Source organism: Amblyomma maculatum, chromosome 3, assembly GCF_055883805.1.
Source record: "Amblyomma maculatum isolate TAMU_Amacu chromosome 3, ASM5588380v1, whole genome shotgun sequence".
NCBI classification, from domain to species: domain Eukaryota; kingdom Metazoa; phylum Arthropoda; class Arachnida; order Ixodida; family Ixodidae; genus Amblyomma; species Amblyomma maculatum.
In genome coordinates, this window is record NC_139346.1 from 7,344,110 (window position 1) to 7,355,104 (window position 10,995).

At 44.3% G+C, this 10,995-nt stretch overlaps 1 long non-coding RNA gene across 1 annotated transcript; it reads left to right on the top strand.

The window, feature by feature from the left end:
• The first annotated feature begins 8,497 nt into the window (after positions 1 to 8,497).
• LOC146194182 (uncharacterized) lies at positions 8,498 to 10,724 on the top strand. The gene is made up of 2 exons (XR_014705781.1): positions 8,498 to 10,364; positions 10,608 to 10,724. It is a non-coding gene; the product is annotated as an uncharacterized LOC146194182 (long non-coding RNA).
• Positions 10,725 to 10,995: the final 271 nt, after the last annotated feature.

The window sequence follows — 10,995 nt, forward strand, 5'->3', positions numbered from 1 at the left end:
GTGCACAATAAAGGTTCTCAAGAGGCTAAAATTGTGGCCCTCCTGCAGCCTGGAAATAAAACCCCATATACTTTGCTGATATGCACAGAAATACTGCCTGTTGATAACTAGACATACGCTGCACCTACCTCCACCATCTGTGCTTGCCTTGGATTGCAATGCCTTATGTAACGTGCACAAAGGGATTGTACTTTATTTTGCAATTAATTTCGCATGTACATTTCAGTGAACTGTCTGCAGCCACAGGGCCTGCTTTTGAGCTGCATAGATTGTTTTCTCCTCATGGAAGTTTACAGTTGACAAGTGTTCTGTTCGGTTTATGGGGTTTAATGTCTATTGGCTATGAGGGATGCTGTAGTGGACAGCTCCAGAAAATTCTGACCACCTGGGGCTTTTATGTGCACTGACATCGCAAAGTACAAAGCCGCCTTGCAGTTCGCCTCCATCAGCTGCCACCGCAGCCGAGAGTAAACCTGTATCCTTGGGATCAGCAATCAAGCTCTCTTATCACTGAGCCACCGCAGCAGGGTACAAGTGAACATGGCTGAAAACAGATCCACGGCATGAAAAGTTTTCCCAGCTGGTGTACCTGTAGGCTTAAGTTCAGGTGTAGAAACATTTTCTACAAGATTTTGCCTTGCAAACAAGCAACATTTGTGCACAACCTGCGCTGTGTGCAAGGAGGCTGCAGTGACAAAGCCGGCACCCGTTTCCAAAGCTAAGGTTAAGCTTGCCAACAAAGCTGCACATGCAAAAAATGAAATGATGCATTTTGAAAACCCCAATGCTCAGCTTCATTCAAAGATGTGTACAAAGCCAAAATTCCTTTCGCCAAACATGAAATCCATGTTTCCTGCATAGCTGTTGTGCATAAGATGCCCATCTGAAAACCGATAATCAAAAGTTTCGCACCTTGCTTAACTGTGAAGAATCCATTTTTATTGCATGCTTCAAGCTTACTCAAGCTGTTGGGCTGTTCCTAATTCGTTAGCATTGTGCAAATTATTGCAGTGCAAGTTTGCCAGCTGGCTAATGTGCATCATTTAAAATGATGCACTCTAGCCCACAGCCAAGCTTGAACAAAACTAGCCAGGGTTCTTCAATAAATTTGCATTTCGGAAACACCCTGGAGCCTGAAAGTTGCAAGGAATGGCGATTGTTAAATGGCTTTTTTCAGCTGCACAGTGCCTTCAATAAGCTCAAGCTTATGACACTATTTGGCAGTAAAGTCTTCTACTGGCCTGATTGGTGCACTATCCACAAAAAAGCATTGGCACTCGTGCTGAGCAGGTCTAGAATACGAGATGTTAAATGGTTCACAGGGCAAAGCACAAGCTGCTTTATTCTAGGTGTAGGAAATTACCAACATTACAAAATAGTGAGAGGGTACGTACACAGGACAGGAAAGGAAATGGCCGACTAAATATTCTCAGCCTGTGGAGTCATCTGCCTGACTGTTGGGTCAAACGCTATGCAACCACTAGATAATTCCATTCTTAAAAGCTTGGGCTCGCCTCATGACAAAGGCATTAATATTTCTCTATTTTGCTGCATTAAATAGCCGTATTGCTGACACAAACTGCAAGTCTGCGAAGTGTTCACTAGATAAAACTGCTTTCAAGCAATGTAAACCGTGAACGCCACACTACTTCTACCGTTCCATTAGCACAAGCAGCAAGCATCGGTGCCGGAGAGCTTCTAGCAAAGAACACTCAGAAGCAAACATTCAGAAGCCGCACAAAAAAAGTGCCTCGGTAGTAGTTAAACCGCTTGCGTTTTTCATTCCATAAGGTAAATGAAAATGCGGTGCCGTTTCGAATGTTATCAACAAAGCGAGGGGTGAAGACAAGAGCTGTAGCCAAAGGAGAAATCTTCCCTACCGTGGTGGCATTCTATGCCATCAAGAGCAGTTCCCTCGAATACCGTGCGATGGGCCCTACGTAGCCGCCGTGCTCATCAATGTGCTGGGCGAGGAAAAAAGGTTAATAAAGTATATTAAAAGCGACGGAATTCGGGCAAAAACAGCGGTAAGCAGATCAGAATAGAGTTTGGACAGCCAGAGAAAAGCCTACATTTTTTGTCCTGATTCAACCTCCTTAATCCCGGCGTCACCCATTCCTTGGCACTTAGGTGCACACTTCTGAACCTAAGCACAAAGATATAATTTTCATAAAGCACAAACAACCGGCGCAACAAAACGCAACATAACAATCGCGCCGTCGCGAGGACGTGCGGCGGCCCTTTGACGTCTTATGTCCTTACCTGCAAGAAAAAGCAGCACCTTGGATGCGGGACGTGTTATTTATTAGCGAGGACCGTGAAACTTTGTTATGGGTAAACATTCAGGACAAGAAATCTTCAAAAAAGACTCACTTATGCGTCTCAGCGCAAAACATGAAGGCAGCCATCTTGAATGTTTTTTTTTTCTTTTTGGTGTACATACACAACAGATGGCGCGAGACGCTACAAAAACGATAATGATGATAATGGCCGCGAATTTTGAAAATTTAATTTGGGCAGAAGGGTGGCGCTTTTCGCTTAAATTAGGCGCAAATCGACGAGTTTATAGGCAGACGCCAGGCATGAAAGGGAGATTCAATTTGTCTACGAAAAAAAATTTACGCCATGCATAGCATAAAAACAAATCCCACTAATAGTCCTTTTCGACTTCAATTACACTCGGAGACAACTTATGGCAGTGTGGCCAAGGCTAGGCAGAAAAGGTAAGATAGGCTACTGTTCCCTAGCCTTGGAAAAGGAGCCAACTCACCCCTAGTGACCTTACACTTTCTCTTCAATTTATCCCTTTCACCCATCCCCTCGCCTTCCACAAGGCAAGAGGACCATGGCTGTCCTCTTTCCTTTCCTGTCTGGCCTTGGCCACAGTGAGAAAAAAAAAAGGGTATCCCTTAGTATATACATAAAATATACTGTCAATGAAACATGAACTGATCGCACAGCGCCTAGCTTGTCCGTGCGACCCTCCATAGCAGTTGCAGATCCTGTATGGCCCGAGAACTTGTGTTCCGTCCAAAAAGCAAGGTAAGGCACAAGCTTTCTAAACTGGTTTATTTTATTTCATACATACTGCTAGCCTCCTTTTGGAGGCTGTTGCAGGTTTGGGGCATAATATAGAAACAGCAAATGACAGGAATACTGACAATCCACAGTTGTCTAATTTTTATATAATTCTATATGGCAGTGTGGAACAAGAAATGGAAAAGAAGGATATGATACAATATAATCACACTGAAGACACATGTTTCACTATATTTGTACAGAGGTCAGGCTACACATATATAGGGTACTCAAGGAACAATTGCCAGCCGTGAACTGAACCCATCTAGTGATGAGCAATTAACCACTTCATCGGCTAAACCATTCCATTCGCGGACCGCCAGGGGAAAGAAGGAGAACGTATCACAGTGTGCTCGATACTCGACTAAATGCTTGGAATGACGCATTCTTTCGTTTCTATGTGGTGACAGTTTAATAAATTTGGAAGCTGTATGCAATCAAGAACATCCACACCGTGCGTGCTGCATAGCAAACAGCCTTCGGATACTTGCCGTTGAATCAAGCTATAATTGGAGTCTCTATAAAAGTCTTCACCATGAACTGCAGTACTTTATGTTGCTTTTCACCTCATCTTGGTTTGCAACTTCAGGTTTAGGTTCATTGCACAGGCAAGTTCTGAGTGCACCTGAGTGTAACTATAGGCAGGGGTGTTGGAAGAGGAGGAAAGGCAGGGAGGTTAACCGAAGAAGAAACCGGTTTGCTACTCTGCACTGGGGGAAGGGGGTAAGTGGATATAAAAGTGATGGGTAAAAGAAAGTTACAGAAATATGAAGTCAGTACTGTCACATCACAGCCATATCACGTCGCATCGCAGCAAAATCACAGTCTACCGATCAGGCCCGTGGTTTTCATGAAGCAGAGCAGTGCCTGGGAGGTCTTCACCGCAGCCAATGGCATATAATCTTGGCATATAATCGCCGCAGCCAATGGCATATAATCTTGATTTCTGTCAGAGGGTGTCCATATAGACACTCTAGTGCAGGGCAAGAGACATTGTATGTAGTCCACTCGCAAAGAATGTGGCCTATAGTCTCGTCAGACCCACAGGTTGCACATGCAGGGCTATTAGCCATACCTATCACAAACGAATTAGAATTTGTGAACGCTACACCAACCCACAGGCAGCACAGCAAAGTTGCTTCACGGGGTAGGCCGTGTAGAATCCGAAGCTTCAGGTCAGGAGCAGGGGTGCCGAGAAGCCTGTTCTGCTTATGATATAATGACAGCACCACATTTAAGCTGCAGTGAATATGTTTTGTTACGAATGTTGCAATAAGTGGGTACCGCACGGTTGCTGATTTATCTATACATAGGAGAGTGTCCCCCTTATATGATACAGGGAAAGAAATAACCACATAGCGATCAAAAGGATGGAGGAAGGAGAGACTGATGACAGCATGCTTTCTTGCCACTGAAAAACTGTGGAATAAAAGAAATCAGGCTAGTGCCAAGAGACGGTTGGTTGGTAACTGGTTTATGGGGTTTAATGCCCCAAGCATCTCGAGTCGCATGACATCAAGAGAAGTGGTTATGGAAAAACCAAGCCCATATAACAGTGCTCTGCACATATAACAGTAGGACAAAAAAAAAAGACATAACAGAACTTGCCCAGACATAACAGATAAACAAATAAACAGACAAGTGTAGCAGTATAACACCAAAGCATTGTGCCTTACAACATATTTACAAATTGCCTTTTCAAGGTCATGGAATCAAGCATGTTGCATGCAAGGGCAAAAGTGGCTGTAAGCGTGGGAAGAAGGTGACACAAGCCGCTGACAAGGAGAAAGCTTTGAAACAGTTCACAGGAATAGGGAACGTAAGGCACAATGAGCAGGTCAGGCCTGCCATAGTATCAAGGAAGTGACAGTGGCTGCGCACGATTGCGTCGCATGAATGTGAAATGTGTAGCCTCTCAAATGACGTCAATGTATCCATATGCATTTGCATTTTAGCGTGCAGTTGCTGTTTGTTTGCTTTTCTTTTTTTAGCGAAGTGGGGGCTTGACTATGGCAGGCCTGAACTGTTTGAGATCAAGTTAAATATTTATCTAAAGCTTTCCTGAGGCCTAAAACTCCATTCGTGTTGTATCTGCGGAAATACGATTTCCCATCATCATTCTGTTGTTCTGTATACTGATGTCCATTTAAAGCAAGAATAACATCAGGAGAATGTGGCTGCTAATATTTAATTTCGCAACAGATGCTTAAGCTAGGGCAGCGCAAAATGCTGAAGCCAGTCTAGTGCTCAATAATACTGGGTGAGGTTAGAGCATTGAAGGATACTGGTTCATATCTACGGCACTCACACGCCATGCACGACTATCCTACGAGGGTGTGGAGGAGCAAGCAGTCGGAGGTTGCAAGCCCAAGCCACGGATGACAACAAGGACAAGTGAGCGGATGTCTATACCATGAGGTATTGCTAATTTAGGCATCTAGATCATCATCATCATCCTCAGCCTGACTATACCCACTGCAGGGCGAAGGCCTCTCCCATATTCCTCCAATTAACGCGGTCCTGTGCGAGCTGCATCCACTTGACCCCTGCAATCTCGTCCGCCCCCTGCTACGCTTTCCTCCGCTTGGAATCCAGTTTGTTGCCCAAAGCGACCATCACTTATCCTTTCCTCGCGCTACATGTCCTACCCATGCCCATTTCTTCTTCTTGATTTCCATTAGAATGTCAGTGACGAGTTATTTCTCTGACCCACTCTGCACGCTTCCTATCTCTTAACATTACCCCTACCATTTTTCTTTCCATAGCCCTCTGCGTTGTCCTCAACTTTAGTAGAACCCTCTTTGTTAGCTTCCACGTTTCAGTCCCATAGGTAAGTACAGGTAAGATGCAACTGTTGTATGCTTTCCTCTTGAGCGATACCGATAAACTACTAGTCATAATCTGGGAGTACTTGCCAAATGTGCTCAATCCCAGTCTTATTCTCCTTGTTATTTCCCTTTCATGGTCCGGATCTGCTGTTACTACCTGTCCTAAATAGATATATTCGCCTACTACTTCAGTGCTTCGCTACCTAACGTAAACTGTTTTTCCTTCCCAAGGCTATTAAACATTACCTTAGTCTTCTGCATATTGATTTTCAAGCCTACTTTTTTACTTTTCCTGTCTAGGTCATCATTTTTTGCAATTCATCCCCTGAGTTACTTAGCAAGGCAATGTCATCAGCAAATCGCAGATTACTGAGGTATTCTCCATCTACTCTTATCCCTAACTGCTCGCATTCTAGATGTCTTCTTTCTTAGATTCTAGCATCTAGATGTCACTGCATAAATTGTTCATGGTTTTTTGTGCACCTATTTCTGCTTACAGCTTTTTCTTTGCTTGTATTGTAAGTTATTTGTGTTTATTTGATGAATCCCCCCTCCCTATGTAATGCCCGCAAAGGCCCTTAGGGTATTTGAAATAAATAAATAAATAAAAAAAATATATGGGTGTGTAGTGCTAACAGTAAGTGCTGGAGTAGCTCGGTGCAGTAAGCAGCCAACAAGTGTGGCAGTTACGAGACGTAGTGTTGGGTTGAGCGCTGGGGTATTATAGCGTATAAGTGTGTATTGCAACCCAGATTCAATTTCAGTTTGGTGGAATGACTATGCAGGTAATTCATTGGGTATAGGGTGTGGCATGTCCAGACGATACCAACGACAATGGCAACAATGTGGCCTCACAGATTGACACTCATATGTTTTAATTGTTGCTATAAATGTTTTTCAGTCACTTAACAAATTGCTATCCATAGCAGAAACGATACTCATGCACTGAAAAATAAAATGAAAATACTGAATATAATGCACATATATATACCTTGGTACATGTACTGTACATGTAGGGAGCCAAGGATGCGAAAGTTGTCCAGAATAAACGAGCGGCTGCGTCTCCAAGACTGCTGAAAGTAAAAACAAAAAATGGCATAGACACATGTAAACACTGAAATGAAGTGAGTGCTCTACAAAGCAGCGTTGCATATGAGATATCAGCCCAAGTTTAAAGTCTACTAGCACGTATACAGTAACAAGGCAGCTGCAAGTGACCTGAAGGAAGTTAAGCAAGCTACCTTCCTGGCCGCATTTTGGCAGCTCGCTGCATTCGTTACTCTGGGCCTCAAGCGAACTACTGTATATTGTGTCATAGTGTATATATATACTTTTTATTTTTACCTACCCTGTCCTTTCTCCCTATCATTCACCTCTCTGATTTCCTCTACCCCTTCCTCGCTATCCCTTTAATTCCACCGCCCCTGTTCAGGTGCTTCAGATATCAGATACCGGGGCTGGCAAACATCTTTTCTTTCCTTTTGTATATGTAACAAAATAACCACTAAAACAACAAATGCTGCTAATGCTAATCATCTTAAATTAGAATCAGATAAGCAGCAAGCTGACACAGTATAGTGTCTACGTTGTCGTGTAGCATTGTCGCAAGTTCCTGACAGAAAAATAAAATGTATTTGCGCAAAGCTTTGTTGGAAACAATTTCATTCCTTCCAAAGTCATTTTTGCTATACTGCTTATATATCGATACATGTTCTGATAAAACACGCGAGTTTTGCACCGTATCCAGATTGCTTTCCAAAGTTAGAAGCTGGCACCCATGCCACAGAGATATAAGTAATTGACAAATTGCACGCTAATTTCGATCTGTCATATCTGCAAGCTCAAAAACAATTAAGTACCAGGTTGCTGTTTAGCTTAATTCACTGCTGAATGACACCTCTCGCATTGATTTCGCAGACAAAAATGGACACGACACCCACCTACCGCTGCACTCAGCGCACTATGTCAAAAAACAACAGCAATGACAATGGCTTACGTGAGAAGCGACGGCCGATGTCAGATCGTTGACGCAGACATCGCAAATTTGCTCGGTACCCATGAATCGAACGTCCGACTTTTGCAGTTGAATGGTTTAATGCACTGCCTGCAATGGTTTAATGAGGGTGCGTTGCACTACCTCCGCCGCAGCAAAACCACGCCAATAAACTGAGAGACTTTACAAACACTATAGTGTTCAATTCTAGAACACTATACAAACACTGCCCGAATGCGCCGACGACGGCCGAAAAAAAAAGAAAAGCCCGCCAGCCCGCCTCAAATCTGGGGACAAATTCAGACTCAACTAGGCACATAATAGTCAACATTTAGGTACTTTGTAAAAACATGGCGTTCAATGCGTTTGGGGAAATCTAGGGACAAACTTTTAGCCGAAAAAACCCTATTCATGGCGGGTTTTAGTCTCGCCCCTATCTACCTGTTTACGCTTAGCGTCACCTCGCGGCATAAAGGTTGAACTAAACCGTTTTAACAACTACTATAACGCTGTTTTCTTTAAAGATTTAAGACAATACAGGTGAAAATCACGTTTTTAACGTTTCGACGATTTTTTGCAGCAACAATATTACATGTGTAATCGCCACAACGTAGATAGACTATTATAGGTTAGCTTGTAGCAGACCGACTTCTCACGCAATGAGCCCTGTCACGAATTGACGGAAGAGAACGTTAGTCCGTTTTTCCTTTTTTATTACTGATGCTGAAGTGTACATGCTTCTCAGGTGTCTCATTCACACAGCTGTAGGAATGAAAACATGCAAAATACTGTTAACTTGAGGGGATTACGGACGAAAGGTGATAACCGGCTACAGCAAACGAAAAACTGTGCCGTTACATCTGTTGTCTGTAGCCACTAGACGAGGAAACCAAAGACAACTCGCTTCAATAATGTACAGGCACAAAAACATCAATGCGCAACAAGTCGGCATCGTCAGGCGAGTTCGTTCTTCCGAGATTAACTGAAAATCCGCGGAAGAGTTTGTCACGGCTACTACAGCAAGATAGAAACACACACGTGCGCCGTACAGCAACCGTCCTGACTCCCGGCGAGGTGCCCAGAAAGCGACGAGTTCGTCGATAACATTACGACTGAAGAAACTCGTCAAGTTAAAAAAGAAGACCAACAGCATCCAACGCACGCTTTCCTCTTAAAGGCCCACTGTCCACCCTCCGGTCGAAAATATTTTCTTCCGCTGTAACTGTGAGACTTCGCCCCTAGAACGCAAGGCCGCAAAATGTTTTTGAAAAGAATAACTAACAACGCAGTTACAGCCACCGCAATCACCCGATTCTGTCATGCTTCTCTCCTTCCGTTCCCTCGCAAAGGTTTTTCACTCTCCTGCCCGAGGTCGTCTAGCCTCCGCAAGACAAATTCCCCTTCCTCCTCCGCGTTTGGCGGGAGGTGGGGCGTGGCACTCCGCGGGCGCGGGCAAAAAAAAAAAAAAGACGGCCGAGGCACCAGACCATCTTTATTGGAATGCTCCGTCGCTTCTGCGCATGCGCCAGCTGAAAGAAGTGAGGAGGAATAACTTGCCGGACGTGACGTAAAACTTGTTTAATGTTTTGTTTGTAAAATGTGTGCCGCGTCTCGTCGCCGTTTCTAGCGATAGGCCGATCCGGCTCCGTGATCGCTCGCAAGCCGGACTTGACTGTGGCGATGGTGGCGGACGGGTTTCTTGGCATCGTAGTTTGAATATCGTAGCCGAGTGGCCGTGTGTGGCCGTGTTCCCAGTTGTTCCTTTCCACTTGTTAGAATACTCCTTGAGCTTCGGCCTCGCGTACCGGCATGCTGTGATAGCACCGTCTCCGACCTGTGGACTCTGCGACGCTAGTTCTGCAATGCGTCTCAGCCCGCCCTTGTCGATGGAACATGCCTGCAGTATGTTGCAAGTAACTGGTGTATTCAGCATTCCATGTACTTACTTGCATTTCCCGAAATTTATACGAGTCACTGCCTTTGGATCATCCGAAAGTACGTATACAATCGGACTGAGGTGTACACGCAAGTAACGCAACACATGGGATGCGAAAAAACATGGAATCTCACTGTCATTTTTATCGTTGTCCTCGACTTCGACACCACTATTTAGTAGCATTGGTAAACTTTAATCACCTGGAAATACCAGTATAAAAAGGCCGGTTTGAGCCTGTAATTTGTACGAAATTGCCTCTCTATCCTGGATTTCAAGAGGTCGGTTAGGGTATCCGCAGGGCAATTGTTTTGCCATTTTCGTTGCCTTTATCGGATGTACAAACAGGAATTCGGTGTCCAATTGATGCAGGCAGCTTGGCACAGCTAATCTATTATAAAGCTCCGGTGCGGTAGCCAGCCCGGGACTAACCGGGAAATAGAACCTCAACCGGAAAGGCCAGCTATTCATCACAGCTCTCAAGCGACTCGCTGCCGGCCTACTGGACTAGTCATGCAACCGTGCAATCCAGGTATATTTTCAAGTAAACTTCTGTACTTAGGAGTGCCGGGAGGTAGACCGCCCGCGCAAAGAAAAAATGCTCTCCACATCTCCCGACGCAGTCCTGCCTCTAGTTTTGCTCCTAAAGTTGAAGGCTCGAAGCGCAAGCTGTGAAAGTCCTGGTATTTTTGCACAGTATCTTCCAGCTGCTCTAGCTCTAGACAGTTCTTGTGTTGAATTCCTGTAGTAGTGTGTTTTTTTTTTTCTTTTTCAGAAGACATCCCACGGCATCCTATTCGATCAATGTGATTTCTACTTGCCCCGTTGTGCTTATCATTGTAGACAAGCATGTAGACGTGTCAAAACAATAAATAAACAGTGCTGCATTCGTGATTCCATCTTTGTCCAGTCATTGCCCTTGCGACTAGTTGCAGCATGCACCAAAAACAAAGTTTGCCAAGTAATTATTTCCTCTGCCAAAGCTGCAAAGATATGGACTGATATCCCTTCATATTGTTTCACACAATCGTGCTAATGATGTGTTGCATCTTCAAAGATTTAAGCAGTCTGCTTGCCAGCGCAAGACAGAACATTTATTGCGGACTGCATATTGGTTGTGTAGTGTCAAAATGCACACATGCATCTCGATTTCAGGTCATACA